The following is a 25,123-nucleotide window of genomic DNA, read 5'->3' on the forward strand; positions in this document are numbered from 1 at the left end:
TTACCCAAGCTCACCCAGCAGCCAGAATTAAGACCCAGTGTTTGGACCTCAAAGCCGACAGGTTTGAGCACTAAACAAAGAGGAGGGTGGGCCACCCACTCAGTGAGGACTCGGTAAGTGACCCTGAGAGCTGAGAGGTGTTGGGAGGGGTCCAGCCTGAATTCCCAGGCTGGAGGGACGCTTAGCCCTGTCTCTCAGTGAGCCTCCGACGTCCACCCCCCAGCCAAGGCCAGCTGCCTCTCTCTCCCTAGCACTGCGGGATGGATGCCAGGGTCTCAGAATATCCCGCCCCTCCCTGCACCGTCTCTAGACACAGTGGCCCCTACCTTTGCCCTATCTGGGCCATCTCCAACCTTGGCTCCTTAGCTGCATTGCCAAATCGACTGCAAATCATGAACTTTTCACAAGCCCCTGCCCCTCCCACTCTGTCCTCTTTCACCTGAACGCCCCTCTCCGCATCCCTACTCTCTCTCCTCCGGGTCCCACCAAGACCATCAGAGGCCCTTCCCCCACCCCATGTTCAAAGAGTTCAAAGGCATCTCCTTTCCCTGCACTCCCCAAGAGTGGATGGAACAGCCCCCTTCTCCAGAGACCATAGGACCCTGCCCCGTTACTGCATAGGTGGCTTAATAGCCCCTCACCTGTCACCCAGAATTCCCCTCCACGCCCGACCCCCAGACAGTGGGAGGAGGATCTCCTTATTGTTTCAGGCACTTGGCAAGGAGGAGGCACCACAGACATGGAGGAGTCCATCTCAGTCCAGGGGAACAGCTAGAAGCAAGAGCCAGGGCTCTATTGCCACTGTCTCACCCTGCCTGGAGGACACTTCTTCCAGCTTCTGGCAACCCTGAGCACAGTGACTCACCTGAGCCTTTATCTGGCTTGGGGCCAACACGCCCACAGGGCTGAAAATCCCTCCTGGGCCGGGCTCTGGCCCTCTCCCAGCAGCAGTCTTCCATCCACCCAAGCATAATGAGTCACAACCCTGCCTCATCCCCTAACGCCCTCAAAGATACCAGCCCTCTGCTCACCAGCCGCCAAAACAGCATTTCCCCAGGCCCACGTGCGGCAGGTACAAGACGGGACAGATCTGTGCTCAGGAGCGCTGGGGCAGGTGTGGCTTGGCAGGAGCCCCGACTGCAAGAACTGCCCTCTTGCCAAGCCACCTCAGGGTTTTCAAGGAGAAGCAGCCAGTGTGGGAGTGGACAGGAATCTCATCTTTATGAGCCCTGGGAAATTCCCTCCAAGAAGGGATGGGGATGATGGTCATGTATAAACTTATATTGTTGTTGTTGTTCAGTTGCTAAGTTGTCTTTTTCCAAAAGTGGTGCACTCAATATGCCAGCAAATTTGGGAAACTCATGAGTGGCCACAAGACTGGAAAAGGTCAGTTTTCATTCCAATCCCAAAGAAAGGTAATGCCAAAGAATGTTCAAACTACCGCACAATTGCACTCATCTCACACGCCAGTAAAGTAATGCTCAAAATTCTCCAAGCCAGGCTTCAACAATATATGAACCGTGAACTTCCAGATGTTCAAGCTGGATTTAGAAAAGGCAGAGGAACCAGAGATCAAATTGCCAACATCTGTTGGCTCATCGAAAAAGCAAGAGAGTTCTAGAAAACACGTACTTCAGCTTTATTGACTACACCAAAACCTTTGACTGTGTGGATCAAAACAAGCTGTGGAAAATTCTGAAACAGATAGGAATACCAGACCACCTGATCTGCCTCTTGAGAAACCTATATGCAGGTCAAGAAACAACAGTTAAAACTGGACATGGAACAACAGACTAGTTCCAAATAAGAAAAGGAGTATGTCAAGGCTGTATAGTGTCACCCTGCTTATTTAACATATATGCAGAGTACATCATAAGAAACGCTGGGCTGGATGAAGCACAAGCCAGAATCAAGATTGCAGGGAAAAATATCAATAACCTTAGATATGCAGATAATACCACCCTATGGCAGAAAGTGAAGAAGAACTAAAGAGCCTCTTGATGAAAGTGAAAGAGGAGAGTGAAAAAATTGGCTTAAAACTCAACATTCAGAAAACAAAAATCATGGCATCCGGTCCCATCACTTCATGGCAAATAGATGGGGAAACAGTGGAAACAGTGTCAGACTTTATTTTTTGGGGCTCCAGAATCACTGCAGATGGTGAGTGCAGTCATGAAATTAAAAGATGCTTGCTCCTTGGAAGAAAAGTTATGACCAACCTAGACAGCATATTAAAAAGCAGAGACATTACTTTGCCAACAAAGGTCCATCTAGTCAAGGCTATGGTTTTTCCAGTAGTCATGTATGGATGTGAGAGTTGGACTATAAAGAAAGCTGAGTGCCGAAGAATTGATGCTTTTGAACTGTGGTGTTGGAGAAGACTCTTGAGAGTCCCTTGGACTGCAAGGAGATCCAACCAGTTCATCCTAAAGAAAATCAGTCCTAAATATTCATTGGAGGGACTAATGCTGAAGCTGAAACTCCAATACTTTGGCCACCCGATGTGAAGAGCTGACTCATTGGAAAAGACCCTGATGCTGGGAGGGATTGGGGGCAGGAAGAGAAGGGGATGACAGAGAATGAGATGGTTGGATGGCATCACCAACTCGATGGGCATGAATTTGGGTAAACTCCAGGAGTTGGTGATAGACAGGGAGGCCTGGTGTGCTGCAGTCCACGGGGTCACAAAGAGTTGGACACGACTGAGTGATTGAACTGAACTGAACTTTTTCCAAATTTGCTGGCATATTGAGTGCAACACTTTCACAACATCATCTTTTAGGATTTGAAACAGTTCAGCTGGAATTCCATACCTCTCCTAGCTTTGTTTGTAGTAGACCCACTTGACTTCACACTCCAGGATGTCTGGCTCATGTGAGTGATCACACCATCATGGTTATCTGGGTCATTAAGACCTTTTTTGACACCTCTTCTTAATCTCCTCTGCTTCTGTTAGGTCCTTGCTGTTTCTGTCCTTTGTTGTGTTCATCTTTGCATGGTATCTCCATTTTTCCCTTGGCATTTCCCTTGGTATCTCCAGTTTTCTTGAAGAGATCTCTAGCCTTTTCCATTCTATTGTTTTCCTCTATTTATACATCCTTATATACACTTCTACTGGGAGGAGGACAGCAAGTAACTGTTTATGCTGTGACCTTGGATAAGTATTGAACTTCTCCTAACCTCTGCCTCCTGTTCTGTAAACTAGGAGTAAGGAAGGTGCCCAGTGAACACTGCTGGCTCAGCTGACTTGCAATAATCGCTAATGTTTATGAAATATCCCCATGCGGCAGGCACAGTGTGCTGTAGTGGTACATGGGAGCCAGCTCATGCTGGCTCTCAAAAGCCATTTTCGAAATATTCTAGAATCTGGTGAACTTGTTATTAAACCACTACTAGCTTGATATCAGCCATTTATACTACAGTTCAGTTTAGTTGCTCAGTCGTGTCCAACTCTTTGCCACCCCATGGACTGCATTACTCCAGGCCTCCCTGTCCATCACCAACTCCTGGAGATTACTCAAACTCATGTCCATTGAGTCCATGTCCAGTGAGATCCAACCATCGCATCCTCTGTCATCCCCTTCTCCTCCCTCCCTCATTCTTTCCCAGTATCACGGTCTTTTCCAATGAGTCAGCTCTTCACATCGGGTGGCCAAAGTACTGGAGTTTCAGCTTCAGCATCAGTCCTTCCAATGAACAGTCAGGACTGATTTCATTTAGGATGGACTGGTTGTATCTCCTCGCTGTCCAGGGGAGTCTCAAGAGTCTTCTCCAACAACACAGTTCAAAAGCAGTTCTTCCAAGCTCAGCTTTCTTTATAGTCCAATTCTCACATGCATACATGACCACTGGAAAAACCATAGCCTTGACTAGATGGACCTTTGTTGGCAAAGTAATGTCTCTGCTTTTTAATATGCTGTCTAGGTTGGTCATAACTTTTCTTCCAAGGAGCAAGCATCTTTTAATTTCATGACTGCACTCACCATCTGCAGTGATTTTGGAGCCCAAAAAAATAAAGTCTGACACTGTTTCCACTGTTTCCCCATCTATTTGCCATGAAGTGATGGGACCAAATGCCATAATCTTTGTTTTCTGAGTTTTGAGTTTTAAGCCAACTTTTTCATTCTTCTCTTTCACTTTCATCAAGAAGCTCTTTAGTTCTTCACTTTCTGCCATAAGGGTGGTGTCATAAGCATATCTGAAGTTATTGATATTTCTCCCAGCAATCTTGATTCCAGCTTGTGCTTCATCCAATCCAGCATTCTCATGATGTACTCTGCATATAAGTTAAATAAGCAGGGTGACAGTATACAGCCTTACGTACTCCTTTTCTTATTTGGAACTAGTCTGTTGTTCCATGCCCAGTTCTAATTGTTGCTCCTTGATCTACATACTGATTTCTCAAGAGGCAGCTCAGGTATTCTGGTATTCCCATCTCTTTATGAATTTTCCACAGCTTGTTGTGATCCATACAGTCAAAGGCTTTGGTGTAGTCAACAAAGCAGAAGTAGATGTTTTTCTAGAACTCTCTTGCTTTTTCCGACAGAAGATGATCCAATAGATGTTGGCAATTTATCTCTGGTTCCTCTGCCTTTTCTAAAACCAGCTTGAACATTTGGAAGTTCACAGTTCACATACTGTTGAAGGCTGGCTTGGATAATTTTGAGCATTGCTTTACTAGCGTGTGAGATGAGTGCAATTGTGTGGTGGTTTGTTTGGCATTGCTGTTCTTTGGGATTGGAATGAAAATTGACCTTTTCCAGTCCTGTGGCCACTGCTGAGTTTTCCAAATTTGCTGGCACATTGAGTGCAGTACTTTCACAGCATCATTTTTCAGGATTTGAAATAGCTCAACTGGAATTCCATCACCTCCACTAGCTTTGTTTGTAGTGATGCTTTCTAAGGCCCAGTTGACTTTGCATTCCAGGATGTCTGGCTCTAGGTGAGTGATTACACCATTGTAGTTATATCTAGGTCATGAAGATCTTTTTTGTGTAGTTCTTCTGTGTATTCTTGCCACCTCTTCTTAATATCTTCTGCTTCTGTTAGGTCCCTACCATTTCTGTCCTTTATTGAGCCAATGTTTGCATGAAATGTTCCCTTGGTATCTCTAATTTTCTTGAAGAGATCTCTAGTCTTTCCCATTCTGTTGTTTTCCTCTATTTCTTTGCATTGATCACCTAGGAAGGCTTTCTTATCTCTCTTTGCTATTCTTTGGAACTCTGCATTCAAATGGTATATCTTTCCTTTTCTTCTTTGCTTTAGCTTCTCTTCTTTTCATAGCTATTTGTAAGGCCTCCTCAGATAGCCATTTTGCCTTTTTACATTTCTTTTCCATGGGGATGGTCTTGATCCCTGTCTCCTGTACAATGTCACGAACCTCTGTCCATAGTTCATCAGGCACTCTGTCTATCAGATCTAATCCTTTGAACCTATTTGTCATTTCTAATATATAATCGTAAGGGACTGGGTTTAGGTCATACCTGAGTGGTCCAGTGGTTTTCCCTACTTTCTTCAATTTAAGTCTGAATTTGGCAATAAGGAATTCCTGATCTGAGCCACAGTCAGCTCCCAGTCTTGTTTTTGATGACTATATAGATCTTCTCCATCTTTGTCTGCAAAGAATATAATCAATCTGATTTCAGTATTGACCATCTGGTGATGTCCACGTGTAGAGTCATCTCTTGTGTTGTTGGAAGAGGGTGTTTGCTATGATCAGTGCATTCTCTTGGCAAAACTCTGTTAGCTTTTGCCCTGCTTCATTCTGTACTCCAAGGCCAAATTTGCCTGTTACTCCATGTATTTCTTGACTTCCTACTTTTGCATTCTTGTCCTCTATAATGAAAAGGACATTTTTGGGGGGCGTTAGTTCTAGAAGGTCTTGTAGGTCTTCATAGAACCATTCACCTTCAGCTTCTTCAGCATTACTGATTGGGGCATAGACTTGGATTACTGTGATATTGAATGATTTGCCTTGGAAATGAACAGAGATCATTCTGTTATTTTCGAGATTTCACCTAAGTACTGCATTTCGGACTCTTTTGTTGACTATGAGGCCTACTCCATTTCTTCTAAGGGATTCTTGCCCATGGTAGTAGGTATAATTGTCATCTGAGTTAAATTCACCCATTCCCATCCATTTGAGTTCACTGATTCCTAAAATGTCAATGTTCACTCTTGCCATCTCCTGTTTGACCACTTCCAATATACCTTGTTTCATGGACCTAACATTCCAGGTTCCTATGCAATATTGTTCTTTACAGCATTGGACTTTACTTCCATCACCAGTCACTTTAAGAACAGGGCGTTGTTTTTGCTTTGGCTCCATCCCTTCATTCTTTCTGGAGTTATTTCTCCATTCATCTCCAGTAGCATATTGGGCACCTATTGACCAGGGGAGTTCATCTTTCAGTGTCCTATCTTTTTGCCTTTTCATACTGTTCATGGGGTTCTCAAGGCAAGAATACTGAAGTGGTTTGCCATTCCCTGCTCCAATGGACCACGTTTTGTCAGAACTCTCCACCATGACTCATCCGTCTTGGGTGGCCCTACACAGCATGGCTCATAGTTTCATTGAGTTAGACAAGGCTGTGGTCCATGTGATCAGTTTGATTAGTTTTCTGTGATTGTGGTTTTCAGTCTGTCTGCCCTCTAAGGGAGAAGGATAAGAGGCTTATGGAAGCTTCCTGATGGGAGAGACTGATTGTGGGGGAAACTGGGTCTTGTTCTGATGGTCGGGCCATACTCAGTAAATCTTTAATCCAATTTTCTGTTGATGGGCAGGACTGTGTTCCTTCCCTGTTGTTTGACCTGAGACCAAACTATGGTGGAGACAATGAAGATAATGGCGACCTCCTTCAAAAGGTCCCATGCAGGCACTGATGCACTCAGTGCCCCCAGCCTGCAGCATGGCACCACCAACCCACGCCTCCACCAGAGACTCCTGGATGCTCACGGGCAAGTCTGGGTCAGTCTCCTGTGGGGTCACTGCTCCTTTCTCCTGGGTCCTGATGCACATGAGGTTTTGTTTGTGCTCTCCAAGAGTCTGTTTCCCCAGTCCTGTGTAAGTTCTGGCGGCTCTATGGTGGGTTAATGGAGACCTCCTCCAAGAGGTCTTATGCCACACCCAGGCCTGCTGCACCCAGAGCCCCTGCCCCTGAGGCAGGCCACTATTGACCCATCCGCAGAAAACACTCAAACACTCAAAGGCAGGCCTGGCTCAGTCTCTGTGGTGTCTCCTGGGGTGCACAAGGTTTTGTTTGAGCCCTCTAAGCACCTCTGGTGGGTATGGGATTTGATTCTAATCTCAGTTTCACCCTTCCTACCATATTTCTGGGACTTCTCCTTTGCCCTTGGACATGGCTGTCTGTTTTTGGTGGGACCCAACATTCTCCGGTTGATGATTGTTCAGCAGCAAGTTGTAATTTTGGAGTTCTCACAGATGAGCACACGTCCTTCTACTCCGCCATCTTGGCACTACCTTGTTCTTTATCCAGACTTAACCTCTGTTAAGTCTGTTTTGAACCTCTGTTTCCTTGTCCATAAAACCATAATAATGATGATCTGGATAAATTGAAATTTTCCTGGGTTCCAGCAGCTGTGTGTGAAATTTTATGCATCCACTAGACTGGGCCATGAGATGCCCAGGTACCTGGTGTGTCTATAAGGATGCATCTGGATGAGAGAAGCATGTGAATTGGTGGATTGAGTAAAGCAAACTGGCCTCCCCTTGTGTCTGGGCATCCTCTAATCTGTTGAGGGCCTGAATAGAAGAAAAAGGCAGAAAAAGTTGAATTCACTCTGTGCCTGACCAGTTGAGCTGGGACATCCATCTTCTGCCCTTGATGCTCCTGGTCCTCAGAGCATCAGACCTGGGTTGGAATCTATACTATCAGCTGCCTGGTCCTTAGACCTTTGAACCACCAGCTTTTCTGGAGTTCCAACTTGAGGACAGGAGATTATGTGACTTCTCAGCCTTTGTAACAGCATGAGACAACAGCTAATAATCAATAGTAAATAAACATGTGTGTATATATAAATATAAAAATAATACAGTATATATACATATATGTACACAGCATATATTATAGCATATAGTATTATATATATTGCTATATGTGTGTGAGTGTGTATGTGTATAGAAGTTTGTGCCCCCCCCAAAATTTGTATATTGAAACCTCATCCCCAGATGGGATTTAGAGGTGGGAAGTGATTAGGCTTAACTCCAAAGAATTGATGCTTTTGAACTGTGGTGTTGGAGAAAACTCTTGAGAGTCTCTTTAACTACAAGGAGATCCAACAAGTCCATCCTAAAGGAAATCAGTCCCAAATATTCATTGGGAGGACTGATGCTGAAGCTGAAACTTTAATACTTTGGCCACTTGATGCTGGGAAAGATTGAAGGCAGGAGGAGAAGGGGACAACAGAGGATGAGATGGTTGGATGGCATCACCGACACGATGGACTTGAGTTTGAGTGAACTCCAGAAGTTGGCTATGGACAGGGAGGTCTGGTGTGCTGCAGTTCATGGGATGGAGAGTCGGACACAACTGAGCGACTGAACTGAACTGAACTGAAGTGATTAGGCCACTGAGGGTAAAGACCTCATGAATGGGATTAGTGCCCTCATAAAGGAGACCCCAGAGCATCCTTGCCCCTTGCCTTCTTTGGGAATGCAGTGAAGAGACAGCCATCTCTCACCCAGGGAGTGAGCTTTCACTAGATACTGAGTCTAAAGGTGTCTTGATCTTAGACTTCCCGGCCTTCATAACTCTGAGAAAGAAATGTTTTTTTAAGTCAGTCTATCAGTTTATGGTATTTTGTAATAGTAGCTCAAACACGAAGATATAGAAGACTCAGAAATATGCATATATCATTTCTTATTGATTCGTTTCTCTGGGGAACCCTGACTACTACTCCGTACTGAGTGCTTTACATATATTCACTCCTTTGCTCCCCACTACAACCTTACAAGGGAGATGTTAATAGCATCTCCATTTTTTTAGACAAGAACTTGAAAGGCAGAGGTGAGTGAACTCACCTAAAAAAGCGTGGCCAAGACGAACTCGAGCAGCGTGGCTCAGGCCTGCCCCCTGCCCCCTGCCCTACTGCCTCCAGGGCCATACTCACAGGTTCAGCATCTCCTGAGTGGAGCCACTTGGCTAAGGGTTTTCCATACGCAACAGGTGGACCTGAAGCCCTCCAGTCTTCTGTGATTAGCTTTTCGTTTAATAATCAAATCAAAAGCTCAACCCTCCATTCCACGTGCCGTGCGAAGTCCAGAGCCTGCCCCACTATTCCCGAGGAAGGCCAGGGGGCTGCTGCGGCCTCTGGCCCCTCCCCACTCTGAGTCCCTGCTTCTGGGCCGACTCTCAGCCCCTCTTCGTGACCGCCTCTTGGTTTGTCCTCGGCCACACAGTGCAGCTTGCAGGATCTCAGCTCCTCTACCAGGGATCGAACCCACTCCCCCTACAGGGGAAGAGCAGAGTCGTGACCACTGGCCCTCCAGAGAAGTCCGGGACTGTCATCTTCCGTCAGCAAAGCTGTGCCCTTCTCCCACCCCAGTGACCTCTACTGCCTCCTCATCCGTGCCCCAAGCTACCTGTGACAGACTTGGCCCGAGGCGCTGGCTTACAGAGGGTGACAACACCCAGCACAGGACAGAAAGGCCTGACGTGGAATAGACGGCCATCACCCCGTCCTTCACGTCTCCTGGTCTCCTTCCTTCTCAGGCCTGAGCCGCCCACTCCCACCATGATGCTCTCAGGAGGTCCTTTTCCATCTTAGCTCCTCCCCTGCCTCGCTCTGGGGCACCCCACCCCAACCCAGGCCTCCCCGTCGGGGGCTGCTGAGGCCGAAGTCGACATTTCCGGTTCCTGGTTGACCCTTCAAAGTGGCTCCCGTGATTCTCCCCTGGGGTGGGTGGGGGATGTCACCTTCTACATGACGCTGCTTTGACTTCCCTGGTGGCTCAGGTGGTAAAGCATCTGCTTACAATGCAGGAGACCTGGGTTCGATCCCTAGGTGGGGAAGATCTTCTGGAGAAAGGACATGGCAAGGCACTCGAGTACTCTTGCCGGGAAAATCCCATGGATGGAGGAGCGTGGTAGCTTACAGTCCATGGGGTCGCAAAGAGTTGGACACGACTGAGCGACTTCACCTCACTTCACTTCCTCCCGCCACCCCACTAGGGTGTGGAGCAGCCTCTGACAACGTTTCCCTTCCTGTAAATATGCTTTAGGTGACCAGATCCTTTCAGTAACATTGTGAGGTAGATCCTTTGTCTTCCCAGAGAGGAACTTGGCCCTGAGATTCTGCTTTGTGCTTTTTTTTTTTTTTTTTTTTGGGGGAGCAGGTTTACTTCCCTTATCTGAGTCTCAGCTGCCTTCTCTGGAAACTGGGATAGGAAGAATACTTGCACCCAAGCTTGATCCCTGGCGTGTTGTAAACTCTCAGTGTTGTTGTTTAGTCGCTAGGTCGTGTCTGACTCTTTGGCGACCCCACGGACTGTAGCCCACCAGGCTCTCTGTCCACGGGATTTCCCAGGCAAGAATACTGGGGTGAGCTTCCGTTTCCTTCTTCAGGGGGTCTTCCTAACCCAAGGATCAAACCTGAGTCTCCTGCATTGACGGGTGAATTCTTTACCACGGAGCCACCAGGGAAGCCATAAATCCTCGCTGTTCAGTGTTTGACAGATGAGGAAATTAGATTCTGGGCCCAGCTGTGTTCTTTCATTTTATTTATTTTTTGGCTGCAGAGCTTATGGGATCTTAGTTCCCCAACCAGGGATTGAACCAGGGGCCACAGCAGTAAAAGCACCAAACCCTAACCGCCAGATTGCCAGGAAATTCCCCCAGCTGTGTTCTTCACACGCTGGACGTGGGCCTCAGTTTGCCTAACTGGAGAGGAGATGGTGGCACTGAATTGTCCCTGAAGACTGTCCCAGTCCTGTCCTTCTGAATAATGGCATCCGTGAGTCTTTACCAGGCACGCTTACAGCCTTCTGGACCTCGCCCTGTGTATGTCTTCGCCTCTGAGCTCGCTGAACTCCTTTCTAATTTTTTAAATTAACTTTTCTGGGAGTATTGATTTACAAGCAATGCTTGATTTACAATGTTGTGCTACTTTCCGGGGCACAGCAAAGTGCATTAGTTACATATACGCTCATATCCACTCTTTTTAAAAAATGTTCTTTCCGCATACAGGCCATTACAGAATGCTGAGTAGAATTCCCTGTGCTGTGCGGGAGGTCCTTATCAGTTATCTGTTACACAGTAGTATGAATATGTCAGTCTCCCAATTGCCCCCAGACATCCCCTGAAGGCCCCAAGGACCATAAATTTGTTCTCTATGTCTAAAACTCTATTTGGACTCCATTAACTGGTAATCCCTTATGATTATACAGTGGAAGTGAGAAATAGATTTAAGGGCCTAGATCTGACAGACAGAGTGCCTGATGAACTATGGAATGAGGTTCGTGACATTGTACAGGAGACAGGGATCAAGACCATCCCCATGGAAAAGAAATGCAAAAAAGCAAAATGGCTGTCTGGGGAGGCCTTACAAATAGCTATGAAAAAAAGAGAAGCAAAAAGCAAAGGAGAAAAGGAAAGATATAAGCATCTGAATGCACAGTTCCAAAGAATAGCAAGAAGAGATAAGAAAGCCTTCCTCAGCGATCAATGCAAAGAAATAGAGGAAAACAACAGAATGGGAAAGACTAGAGATCTCTTCAAGAAAATTAGAGATACCACGGGGACATTTCATGCAAAGATGGCTTCGATAAAGGACAGAAATGGTAGGGACCTAACAGAAGCAGAAGATATTAAGAAGAGGTGGCAAGAATACAAAGAAGAACTGTACAAAAAAGATCTTCACGACCCAGATAATCACGATGGTGTGATCACTGACCTAGAGCCAGACATCCTGGAATGTGAAGTCAAGTGGGCCTTAGAAAGCATCACTATGAACAAAGCTAGTGGAGGTGATGGAATTCCAGTTGAGCTATTTCAAATCCTGAAAGATGATGCTGTGAAAGTGCTGCACTCAATATGCCAGCAAATTTGGAAAACTCAGCAGTGACCACAGGACTTGAAAAGGTCAGTTTTCATTCCAATCCCAAAGAAAGGCAATGCCAAAGAATGTTCAAACTACCGCACAATTGCACTCATCTCACATGCTAGTAAAGTAATGCTCAAAATTCTCCAAGCCAGGGTTCAGCAATACGTGAACCGTGAACTTCCTGATGTTCAAGCTGGTTTTAGAAAAGGCAGAGGAGCCAGAGATCAAATTGCCAACATCCGCTGGATCATGGAAAAAGCAAGAGAGTTCCAAAAAAACATCTATTTCTGCTTTATTGACTATGCCAAAGCCTTTGACTGTGTGGATCACAATAAACTGTGGAAAATTCTGAAAGAGATGGGAATACCAGACCACCTGACCTGCCTCTTGAGAAATCTGTATGCAGGTCAGAAAGCAACAGAACTGGACGTGGAACAACAGACTGGTTCCAAATAGGAAAAGGAGTACGTCAAGGCTGTATATTGTCACCCTGCTTATTTAACTTATATGCAGAGTACATCATGAGAAACGCTGGACTGGAAGAAACACAAGCTGGAATCAAGATTGCTGGGAGAAATATCAATAACCTCAGATATGCAGATGACACCACCCTTATGGCAGAAAATGAAGAGGAACTCAAAAGCCTCTTGATGAAAGTGAAAGTGGAGAGTGAAAAAGTTGGCTTAAAGCTCAACATTCAGAAAACGAAGATCATGGCATCCGGTCCCACCACTTCATGGGAAATAGATGGGGAAACAGTGGAAATAGTGTCAGACTTTATTTTTTGGGGCTCCAAAATCACTGCAGATGGTGACTGCAGCCATGAAATTAAAAGACGCTTACTCCTTGGAAGGAAAGTTATGACCAACCTAGATAGCATATTGAAAAGCAGAGACATTACTTTGCCAACAAAGGTCCATCTAGTCAAGGCTATGGTTTTTCCTGTGGTCATGTATGGATGTGACAGTTGGACTGTGAAGAAGGCTGAGTGCCGAAGAATTGATGCTTTTGAACTGTGTTGTTGGAGAAGACTCTTGAGAGTCCCTTGGACTGCAAGGAGGTCCAACCAGTCCATTACGACGGAGATCAGCCCTGGGATTTCTTTGGAGGGAATGATGCTGAAGCTGAAACTCCAATACTTTGGCCACCTCATGCGAAGAGTTGATTCATTGGAAAAGACTCTGATGCTGGGAGGGATTGGGGGCAGGAGGAGAAGGAGACGACAGAGGATGAGATGGCTGGATGGCATCACTGACTCAATGGACGTGAGTCTGAGTGAACTCCGGGAGTTGGTGATGGACAGGGAGGCCTGGAGTGCTGGGATTCATGGGGTCGCAAAGAGTTGGACACGACTGAAGTGACTCAGCAGCAGCAGCAGCAGCAGGTCAGAAGTAGGAGAAGGCAATGGTAACACACTCCAGTACTCTTGCCTGGAAAATCCCACTGACAGAGGAGCCTGGTAGGCTGCAGTCCATGGGGTCACTAATAGATACGACTGAGAGACTTCACTTTCACTTTTCACTTTCATGGGTTGGAGAAGGAAATGGCAACCCACTCCAGTGTTCTTGCCTGGAGAATCCCAGGGACAGGGGAGCCTGGTGGGCTGCTGTCTATGGAGTCGCACAGGGTCAGACACGACTGAAGCGACTTAGCAGCAGCAGCAGCAGCAGGTCAGAAATACAGGGGTAGGAAATTCCCTGGCAGTTCTGTTCAGTGGCTATGACTCTGTGCTTCCACTGCCAGAGGCCTGAGTTTGATCCCTGGTGAGAATTAAGATCCTGAAAGCTGAGCAGCCAAGAAACAAAAAACAATTGTACTAGGGTAGCCCCAGCCACTGGTGTCTGAAGTGGGGACAGTCTTACGGAACTAAGCTCTATCACTTATGGGAGATACCCGGGAGACAGTGCTAGAAATGAACTGTTGGGCGCCCAGTGGGTGTCAGAACTGCAGATACCCGGGAGACAGTGCTAGAAATGAACTGTTGGGCGCCCAGTGGGTGTCAGAACTGCAGATACCCGGGAGACAGTGCTAGAAATGAACTGTTGGGCGCCCAGTGGGTGTCAGAACTGCAGAGTTGGTGAGTGTCAGAAAACAACTCACAGCTCCTTTTTTAAAAAAGCTCTCACTGGAAGCCCATGAAAGAAACATGTCCCAAGAGACAAGGAGAGGCTCTGATTGATTCAGGCTGGGAAGGGAGGTGCCAGAGACCACTGGGAAGATGTGAGAAGTTGGTGATGTGTCAGAAAACAACTTTAAACTTTTCAGCTCCTTTTTAAAAAAAAAAAAGGCAGGGATGGGATGCACTGAAAGAAGCCCATGGCTTCGTTCGCCCTCGGACTAGAAACATGTCCCAGGCCACAGACAGTCTCCAGCAGCCCGCTGCTGGCATTTTATTCAGGCTTTCATTTTGTTGGGCTGTTCAGGTGTCCGGTGCCAGAGACCACTGGGAAGATGTGACAATACTAGAGTGGTTTCCATGTGTTCCCAGGGGAAAAATACTAGGATCTTTAAAAACGTTTTTAAGGATGTAATGAATGAGGATAGCTCAGTTGTGGAAATATTTCCCAATAATTCAGCCAGAAGGTTAAAAAAAAAAAAGACCAAGTTTGGTGAACAAGGATGGGAAGCAGTTTTTATACAGAAAGAGGATGAGGTAGAGTCAAGCAGCAAGGGTCCTGGGGTTTAGCTTTGCATCATCTTCTGGCGGACTACTCTAAAGGTGATTATTCGTGAGCAAGCCTCCAAAAAGTTAGATAAAGGCATTCCGCTCCAGGCCAAGGGGTTACAAACATTAAAGCTACTCTTATACTAATCAATACACCGCCAGTGCTGGCATTTTGGCCCAGATCCCTTTTTTCTAATCATTTTGTTCTGTATTTAGACAGTTTAGCTGTTCAGTCACTCAAGTCAGTGTCCGGAAAAACCTTTCAGGCAGGCTAGAGGGCTTCAAGGGAGTTTGTAGGTTGAAACCCACACCCAGCTCTTCTGTCCATATAATTTTTTTCAGAGAGGTAGTGGGGACAAAAAAGAGAGGTACACAAAGTGGGTTTCAGACTCTGGTTTCCTTCTCAGGGATCTTCCGTATGTCAAGCCAGACCTTTGGATCGCTCCCCACACCAGGGATCTTCCCGTCCAGGGATCCCCACGTCTTAGTCTTAGACATGTACTGAATGTCTGTTGGGTGCTTGTCTATTTTCATGTCTGACCTCCCGAGCAGACGCTGGGGCCCGGGAGGGTAGGGGCTGTCTCCTCACCCCTGTGTCCTCTGGGCCCAGCACGGCCCCCAGTACCTACTGAGTTATTTGAAGGAAGGAAGAACAGACTGAATGACCCCCAGGCCAAGTTCTAGGACACCTCCACCCCTAAAGTGTTTGGAGCCTGCAGTTGGGGCGGAGCTCACTGGGTGTCCATCCACGTGCGTGTACCCCTGGGCGCCTGCCCTGGGGTGGGAGTTAGGTGGGAGTTGAGCGTGGCCGTGGGAACAGGAGATGAGCCAGCTTGGAGGTTTGGAGGCCTCCACTTCCTACAGCAGACCCTGCCCAAGACTGGCTCCAGCCCTAACCTCTGACCCCACTGGGAAAGCACCAGGAAACAGGCCGGAAGGCAGGAAACTTCCCCTGGGCCTGGTCTGGGCCCAAGCTGCTACCAGGCCTGGGGCTGAGCCCTGAGTCCGGTGGGCCAGAGCCCACCTCCTAGCCCAACCTGCAGAGCTCAGCTGCTCTGATTGCGAGCTCCACAGCACCTCCTGTGTCCCTGGGACCACCGCCAGCCACTCGATAAACACGAAGCAGCCTATGTGTGCAGGGAAGACAGCTGGGGTCAGCAGACCTGGGTTCAGTTCCCAGCTCTGCCTCTCAGGCTGGGTGAGTACGGGCACTTTACCTGCCTCCCTGAGCCCCAGTTTCTTCATCATATTTGTTGTGGAGATCAAAGCAAAGATGGTCTGCTTTTTTCCGAGGAACTCCAAAACAAGTCCAGCTCAGGGCTTCCCTGGTGGTCCAGTGGCTAAGACGCCGTGCGTCCACTGCGGAGACCCTGGCTGGGGAGCTGAGATCCCCAGTGCCACATGGAGCGACCAAAAAATCAATAAGTAAAATAAAAAGCAAGTCCAGTTTACAAACACCGTTGAAGCTACCTGAAGCCCTGGTCAATCCTACTCCCTCCCTGCTCGGGGGGTGTCACCAGCCTGATCGCGTTGATCCTCACCATCAGTTTATCCCGTCCCCACACATTTCTATCCCACACATGATTGATTTGCCTGGATCCGAATGCTATCTATATTACGGTATATTGAATATATTATTCTGTAATTTGCCTTCTTACTGTATGAAATGCTTTTGAGAACTAGCCATGTTGACACATGGAGACTGAGTTACTGTTCATTCTCTAGTGCTGCTTTCTACAAATATGCCATGATTTATCCACACTCCCGTCGATATACATTTGTTTCCAATTATGTTTGGCTATTTCAAGCAACACCGAAATAGGTATTCTTTTATGTATAAAAAATGATTTATGGGACTTCCTTGGTAGCACAGTGGATAAGAATCCTCCTATCAATGCAGGGGACACAGGTTCAACCCCTGGTCCGGGAAGACTCCACGTGCTGCACAGCAACTAGGCCATCGCCACAACTGCTGAGTCCATGCTCCAGAGCCTGCCTGCTGCAGCTCCCGAAGCAAGCGCGCCCAGAGCCTGTGCTCAGCAAGAGAAACCCCTGCACAGAGACGTCCACGCCGCAACGCAGAGTAGCCCCCACTCGCCGCAACTAGAGAAAGCCCTCACATAGCAACGAAGACCCAGTGCAGCCAAAAATAAATAAGCAAAATTATTTAAAAAATGATTCATGCAAAGATGAATGTTCTCGAGGAGCTTACATGGACTCCAGTAGTGTTTGACTGTCATTTAAATGACACACTCTCCTGAACCCCAAATCAAGGCAAACAACTTAACCATGAAAGAGAACATTTGAGGTTGGGACTTTCTGGAATGCAAGGGCAGTGACTGTCACCTTCTCTTCAGTGCTCCTCCCTAAGCGCCAAGCCCCATGCTAAATGCCCTACCTACCCAGATGATCAAAAAAAAACCTGTGAGGGAGCTACTGGTATAACCCCAGCTGAGGGAACCAAGGCGCAGAGAGGTCAGGTATCTTAGTTAATGGTTAAATGAACTGGTTTGAATTCAAACCAACCCTGTGTCTGTCTGACTCCACTGCCCCTGTGTAGCCCAACAGACCAGGGGTCCCAGATGCGGCAGCAAAAAGGCAAGAAGGACCGATCCCAACCACGGGCTCAGGGAGCCCTTCCCAAGGAAGGTGCCAGTCCCTCCTGGCCTAGAAAAAATGGGAGCATGGCAGTGTCAGCAGTGGACAGCACACAGGAAGGTGGCACTTCAGGCCCAGGCACCAGGACTAGCAGAGTAAGCTCTGCCTTCGCCCCTCGCCTCTCCTGCCACACAGCTTGCTAGCCTTTCTCTCGCTCTTCCCATTCTTTCCCAGTCTATCTTCTGTCCAACTTTCTCTTTCCAACTCTCCTCTTTTTACCTTTTATTCTTCTCTATTTACCTTTTTTTTTCTCTCTTTTTTTAATCTTTCCTTCTTGGGTCATCTCGCTCTCATTCCCCTAATCATCCATCCATCCATCCATCCATCCACCTATCCATTCATCTGACAGGAACTGGGTACCAATGCCGTGTCTGGGCCTTGGAACTTGTGTGATGCTGGCCCTAGAACTGTTGATGAGCATATTCGTGTCTTTCAGTCAAACTTCCATGAGGAAACTCTGAGACCCATCCTCTCCCTCAAACAACCAGAGACAAACACATTTTTACACAAACCTGGCAACCAACTAGGAAAAAAAAAACAAACCTGGAGATACAGTCATGGCTCTCGGGCACCCCCTGCTGGTAACTGGAGAGATTACCTCCTGGGCTGGAGAGTTCATTCACGACTCCAGGTGGGGCTAATTGGTCTCTCCGACTTCCCTCCACCTGCCCTGCAGCTTCTGCCAGTTCCACTTTAGGAGCTCCTCAGGGTGGGGTTCTTTTCCGACATGTTTAATTCCACAGCCATTGAAAGGCTCAAGCCAAAGACCAGAGGATGAAGCAGTGAGAGAGGTTGCTACGGATTGAATGTTTGTCTCCCTAAATTCTTACACTGAAGTCTAACCCCCAGTGTGATGATAGAGAAGGCGGGGTCTTTGAGAGGTAACAGGTCAAGAGAGACTAGGGCTCTCATGAAAGGTATCGATGCCCTTGTACGAAGAGACATGAGAGCTGGGTTTCTTGCTCTCTGCCCTCCACCATGAGAGGAGACTATTGTTCAATCACTAAGTTGTGTCCGATCTTTGTGAGCAGATGGCCATCAGCAAACCAGGACACGGGATCTGCCGGCAGCTCGTTCTTGGACTTCCCAGCCTCCAAAACCGTCAGATACAAATGTCTGTTGTTTAAGCCACTGTGTCTATGGCATTATGTCACAGCAGCCCAAGCAGACTAAGACAAGTGCTTGTTTTAACCAGGAGAAGCGTGCGCTCCCCAGCGTGTATGGAATCAAGCATGTGTGTGCCCTGCTGTGTGTCTACTCAGGGGTGTGGGCATCGGGGAGCCAATGTGCCCATTCCAAGCACATGCTTGCACACCATGCCGCAGGCACGATGGAGACATGCGTGTGAGTGATCCTACCCTGTACACACACACACCACGGTCCTCAGGGAATGGGCGTCGGAAAGACACGCTCACAGCCTCCTCACATGGAAGTGGAACAACCCAGAGGCCTCGGCCCCCAGAGTTCCCGGTGGCTTGGACCCCAGCTGTCCGCTAACACATGCCATGCTAACTTCCTTACCTTCTCGGTCTCGCATCTCTGCTCCCCTACACGGGCTTCTTGGGATCACCTCCAGAATAAACTGCCTGCATTCAAACCCTTGTCTTGCTCCTGCGACAGTGAAGGATGCAGCCCAGAGGAGAGAGCACCTCGCAGAGGCTGGCAGAGCACGAAGATGGCAAGACCTTGGGTCCCCAGGGGCATCACAGTGCTTCTGAGTTTACTGAATGGCAACTGGCCTGCCTCTCCATCCCCACCCCTGCCTCCTGGTTAGGTGCTGCTGCTGCTGCTACTAAGTCGCTTCAGTCGTGTCTGACTCTGTGCGACCCCATAGACGGCAGCCCACCAGGCTCCCCCGTCCCTGGGATTCTCCAGGCAAGAACACTGGAGTGGGTTGCCATTTCCTTCTCCAATGCATGAAAGTGAAAACTGAAAGTGAAGTCTCTCAGTCATGTCTGACTCTTAGCGACCCCGTGGACTGCAGCCCACCAGGCTCCTCTGTCCGTGGTATTCTCCAGGCAAGAGTACTGGAGTGGGCTGTCATCGCCTTCTCCACCTGGTTAGGTGAGAAAACCATCATCATTTCAGCCTCTTTTCACGGCGTCTTCTGTTCCTGGTAGCCGAAAGCCTTCCAGTAAGATGCACTCTTCCATGTAGAGGGCAGGTTGGCAGCCAGCTGAGGACGAGCCGCAGTGGGTCCAGCACGGCGGAGTGTGTGTGTGGCTGCCTGTGTGTATACCCACGAGGGGCGCGGAGAGAGTGCCTGCTGTGTGCCAGGCCCCGTGGCGTGGCTGTGTACCCGGGACGCAGAGCTGGGCTGGCCTGGCATGTCTGTGCCTGTCCCTGAGGCCCCGTCAGTTCCAGGCTTTGTCTCTCTTGAGTACTCACCTTTGTCCTCTGCCCACCTGCTTCTCTCTGCCCTCACCCTGGCTACCCGGACAACCTCTATGGAGGCCCAGCTATCTCCCCGATGGTATTCTTGCTCAGAGACAGAGTCTAAAAACATGCTGGATCGTGTTGTTCCCTTGGGAGTTCTTTTGGGCACTCCACGTGGCTCGCAGAATCTTAATTCCCCTGACCGGGGATCAAACGCGGGCCCCTACAGTGAGAGTGCCAAGTGCTGACCACTGTACGCAGGGGACTCCCATGTTGTTCCCCTGTTACAGGCCCTTCAAAGGGCCCCACGGCTCTAGGGCACCTGCCCGTAGAGGTCTCCACTCCCATCTCTCCTCTCCCTTCCCATTCCCTCCCACAAAGGCTCCAGACTCAGGTTGATTTCTCCCCGTATCAGGGTTGGGCCAGGGACTGGGGGACCACCCTGCAGGCTTGACTTCCCAGGCACACAGCTGGGTTCAGCCAGTAGGAGGCACCGGTGGGAGGTGGGGAAGAAGAGAGAACCCAGGGTCTTTCTCCACGGCACGTGCTCCACGGCTCCCACTGGACGGACCTGGGCCGGGCCCGCTCCTGCTGAGCAAGCTCAGCTCCCCTCGCTCCTCTGTCCCCCGTCCTGGAAGGCAGTCGTGACCACACTCCAAGCCCTGTTGTCTTCTCAGCATTCCCCTCACCCGCAGAACCAGTTCCCTTCGCTTCAGATACTTGAGATTCCTGTTTTCTGGCTTGACCCGGACTGAACTGACACCCGCAGCCATCCAACTTTCCAGCCAGAGGAGGAAACCAGCGGCCTGTATAGGGCTGAGCCCTGGGAACAGGAGAGGATGGACCCCTAACCTGGGTGGACCTCCCCCGCACTCCCCCTCGCAGACTTGAAGTCAAGTCCTGAGAGATGGTAGAGCTCCTGTTTATCTTAGGCAGGGTTTCCTGCTGCCGCCGTCTGAAAACATTCGTGGTACTCGGTGCCCCCATGTCTCTTCTCCCTTTCTTTCCCGGTAAGAGGCATTTTCCCTGTGCCAGGACGTTTCCCAGTCTCCCAGGCAGCCGGGGGGGACCACAGGCTGGTTTCTGAGCATGATCAGAGGAGACGGACACAAATTCCAGGCTGGGTGCTTAAAGATAATGCGTCAGCTTGCCCCTTCCTGTTTCTCCGTCTGGAATGTGGTGTGGTGTGGTGTAGAGGCCATTGCAGGCTGTGTTAGTCTCCTGGGGCCACAAACTGGGTCATTTAAACACCAGAAATGTATTCTCCCAAGGGTCTAGAGGCTAGAAGTCTAAAATCAAGGGGTCAGGAAGGTAAGTTCCTTCTGAGGGTTTTTCCAGGTTGTAAAAACCTGGCTTGTAGGGGGCTGTTTTTCTTCTGTGTGGGTCTCTCTGTGTCCAAATTTCAGCTTTTTATAAAGATCCAAGTCATCTTAGATTAGGGCCCACCCAAATGACCTCATCTTAACTAATTACATCTGCAATGACCCTATGCCCAAATATGGTTACTTTCTGAGTTACCAGGGAATTCGGACGGGGGAATACACAACAGAACCCATGCCTTGAGGATGAGGCACATTCCTAGCGATGGACTGAGAAATAGAAAGAACAGATGACTTCCCAGAGCAACACCGCAACGCCAGCCTGCGACTCTGAAGCTGCATGTACACGTGCTCAGTTGCAAAGTCGTATCCGATTCTTTGCGACACCGTGGGGTGTAGCCCGCCAGGCCCCTCTGTCCCTGGTGTTTCCCAGGTAAGAATATTGGAGTGTGTTGCCATTTCCTCCTCCACGAGGTCCTCTTGACCCAGGGATCAAACCCACGTCTTCTGCTTTGGCAGGCAGGTTCTTTACCACGGAGCCACCTGGGAAGCCCAGACTTTGAGGTTAGAGGAAACTACGTTTCTGTCTTATTCACGCACCATTATTTGGGTTCTCTGTTATATTCAAACAAAAGTGTATCCCGGTCAGGGTCCGGGAAGGGAACAGGTGTCAAGCCCAGGAGGTAACTGAGGGACATTTGATAAAAGTGCAGGTGGGGCTGGAGAAACTAACAAGGAAGGGTGGGGGCATTTCAAGACCACCCCCAGGCCTGAAGGGGCAGAGGGAGAAGGCAGCTATGGAGCCCTGAGGAAGGAGCTGTGGGGAAAGGAGGCAGACCCCTGACAGGCGCCAAGGCCTTTGATGGAGGGACGCAGGCCCTGGAATAGACACCCCGACCGCTCCATCTTCCTGTCCTCCAGTTTCTTGCTGGCACCTTCCACTGACTGAACCAAACCCAGAGGACCAGGGATCCCATGGATGCTTCCAGCAGGCTGGCCAGCAGGGCAGGAGACAGCCGGTGAGGAGCAGAGACGGTCCAGAAGAACGGCTGACACCCGGTTCTTGCTGCCGCACTCCGCCTGCTGGCTGTGGGCTCAGGAGGCTGTGTCTCCTTTGCAGGAGCGTCCCTGGTGACGGGTCAGTGCCTGGAATCTAGTAGGTGTTTGACAAATATTTGTGGATGTGTACGTGCCAGGAGGGCAGTGGAATGAGAGTGGGGAGGGAGGGGGCTGCCCGCCTCCCGCCCCTCAGTCAGCACCGTCCCCCAGAGCACTGCGGGTGGCAAGGGGTGCCGCTCCTGCCCACCAGGAAGACAGGCCCCGGCCCGCACCCCACCCCAGTGCCGCTGTCCAGCAACCTCCCCGGGTCCCAGCTGAGACAACGACTTCCTCGGGACAAGAGCCTCCTGCACGACAGCCCAGCCCTGGGTCCCCTCAGCGGCTTCTTGGTGCCGTCGCAGGGCCGATGGGGCCCCTGCCTCATCTCAGAGGCTGAGCCGTCCCACCCGAGAGGGACGCTGGGCAACGAGGCATCAGAGTCTGGGATTTAAGATCACCTGTGTCTGACTCTCCATGAACACTGGCACCTTCCAGATTCCAAGAAGTCCTACAGGAGAGACCCGTGTGAACTTTGTTTAATCTCCCATTTCCCAGTCCCACTGACCCTCTGATTCTTTATTGCGTGCCCACGGGGTTCTGGGTGGGAGCTGAGCTCCCAGCAGAGAACACAGCAGGGGCTCCATTCTCATGGCTTGTTTGCCACAGGATATGGATGAGCATCCTCCAAACACTGCCCTTCAGAACCACCATTCAAGGGACCACGCGCAGAGGGGCCGGCCTCCAGCGGTGCCCCTCCTGAGAGTCAGGGGAGGAAGAGTCGGCAGGCATTGACGCATCTTCAGCTTCATTCATTCTTTCGTTCCCTCTTTTAACATATTGTGCATTTCATTGAGTAAGCGTGCCAGGCTCCTCCTGGCACTGGGAATTCAAAGATAAATCAGAAAGTTTTGCCCTCCTGAAGTTTCCCACCTGGTGGGAAACTAGAAATAATGAAAATGCCCCCCCCACCCCAACTAAGAAAAGGCTCCCCAGCTCCCTCGTACCGTCTCCAGACGCACCTCCGAATTCTCTGTTAGCTCTGCGCCTCCCATTCAGGATGCTGCTTGCTCGGCTTTAGGCTGAGCCCTGCTGTGGACCTGGGCCCTGCAGCCTCCCTGCCAGTTCCCTCTTCCCAGGGGAAAAGCTCCAGCTGCTCCCAGGCCGGAAAATCCCAGAGGATTAATCAGCAGCACCCTGGCAGCGTGTCCGCTAGGCCTTGAGGCTAAGGTGACCTGACAGGGTTAGTGGTGGGGCGGTCCTGGAGGTCCATCTCCCTGGGGGCAGAGCAGAGGGCCAGGGTGGCCACACACCCACCTGCAGAGCCAGCAGAGAGGCTGGGACCCACTCAAGGCCACCCGGATAAAGGCTGGGGTGGCTTATCATGTGGCCCTGCAGGGAGCAGGCAGTGATAAACTGGGGGGGCACCTGAGCCAGTCCTCACTGTTCCCTGGGTCTTCATTTCCCATCTGTCAAAAGAGACGGATTAGATCATCTTTGAGGTTGTGTCTGTTTCAGACGCTCTACAGTGGGATCCGGGAAGCTCTGACCTGCCTCTCTTCCTCCCCAGCCACGTCTTCAGTTTCTCCCCCTTTCTTCCTCTGCTCAGGGTCTGGGAAATGGCTCTGAGCTTCAAAGCTGAGCAAACAAACACATCCAGGCCCATTGGGAACAGGGGTAAGGGAGGGCACGGCTATTTTTATCACGCTTTGAAGGATTTTCACAGCTGCTTCTGTTGTTGTCCACACACTTGCCACAGGCTCAGTCTGTTGGCGTCGCAGACATCACTGTAGGGGGTGCTCGGAGGGGCTGCACCCTTGAAAGAAACCCTGCCTGCTGATGCCTGGCATTCCATCACAAGGGATCCGTTTAAAGCAGCCAAGCGTTGCCCTCCTCCCACGCTTCCGAAATGTAGCAGCCCCCAAAGAATGGCTCTATGATCTATGACACCAGCAGGAAGGAATCTGGCCATCCTTAGAGTGCTGGGTGTGGAGGACAGGCGAGTGTTGCTCAGTCAAGTCTGCAGAGCTCCTTTGCCTTATTCTGCAAACGTGCATTGAGACCCTGCAAAATGTCGGCCCTGGGCTGGGAGGCTGTTTCCAGCAGCCAACAAGGATGTGCCAAGTCTTTTCTACAATTAGAATAATGTGAACTGAGTTCACAGATTTAGTGCCAGACTCAGTGCTTCACAGGCTTCCCTGGTGGCTCAGATGGTAAAGAATCTGCCTGCAGTGCAGGAGACCCAGGCTCAATCCCTGGGTCAGGAAGATCCCCTGGAGAAGGCAATGGCTATCCACTCCAGTATTCTTGCCTGGAGAATCCCATGGACGGAGGAGCCTAGCGGGCTACAGTCCATGGGGTCAGACACAAAGAGTCAGACACGACCGAGCAACTAATGCTTTCATTTTCTGTGCTTCACACTTCACTGAAATGGTCTCATATCGCTCTGTCTCCAAAATACCTCCTGATCCCACCCAAATCTCTCCATCTCTGTCTCTAGCACCCAACCCCCACCTCCCATACCCCATCTTCGCCCAAGCAACTGAAATAGCTCCAGCTGGTTCCCTTCACTCTCACCCCACAACCCTTCATACAGTACCCAGGAAAGAGATTTTTTGAAAGTGTGAGATCCCAGGTCCTTCTCCTACTTAATCACCACTCCTGCGCCCATGGCTTTCTCCTTATGCTTGGAATTAAAGACCCAACTCCTTATTAGCCTGACCTGCAAAGAGACCTCATGGGCTCTGGCCTTCACCCACCTCTTTTTCTCTCTCTCTCTCTTTCTCTCTCTCTACATCTGGATTTCAGGTAACAGAATTAGTTTAATCAAATAGCGTGAGTCCACTCATGGGCCACTTTTACTTATTAGACACATAGTTGTTTTAAATAAGACAGTTGCTGCTTGCAAAACCACATCTAACATAACGACACATGTGATTCACAGAAGCAT

General features: G+C 49.4%; 1 long non-coding RNA gene and 1 other non-coding gene across 2 annotated transcripts; one reads left to right on the forward strand and one right to left on the reverse strand.

The window, feature by feature from the left end:
* The first annotated feature begins 9,959 nt into the window (after positions 1 to 9,959).
* On the forward strand, positions 9,960 to 10,031 carry TRNAC-ACA (transfer RNA cysteine (anticodon ACA)). The gene has a single exon. It is a non-coding gene; the product is annotated as a tRNA-Cys (tRNA).
* An 8,627-nt stretch (positions 10,032 to 18,658) lies between these two features.
* LOC106701309 (uncharacterized) lies at positions 18,659 to 25,123 on the reverse strand. The gene is made up of 3 exons (XR_011466828.1): positions 23,181 to 25,123; positions 22,635 to 22,684; positions 18,659 to 22,231 (listed from the first exon to the last, which is right to left on the reverse strand). It is a non-coding gene; the product is annotated as an uncharacterized lncRNA (long non-coding RNA).

This window comes from Bos mutus, chromosome 2 (genome assembly GCF_027580195.1).
Source record: "Bos mutus isolate GX-2022 chromosome 2, NWIPB_WYAK_1.1, whole genome shotgun sequence".
Classification (NCBI taxonomy): Eukaryota; Metazoa; Chordata; class Mammalia; order Artiodactyla; family Bovidae; genus Bos; species Bos mutus.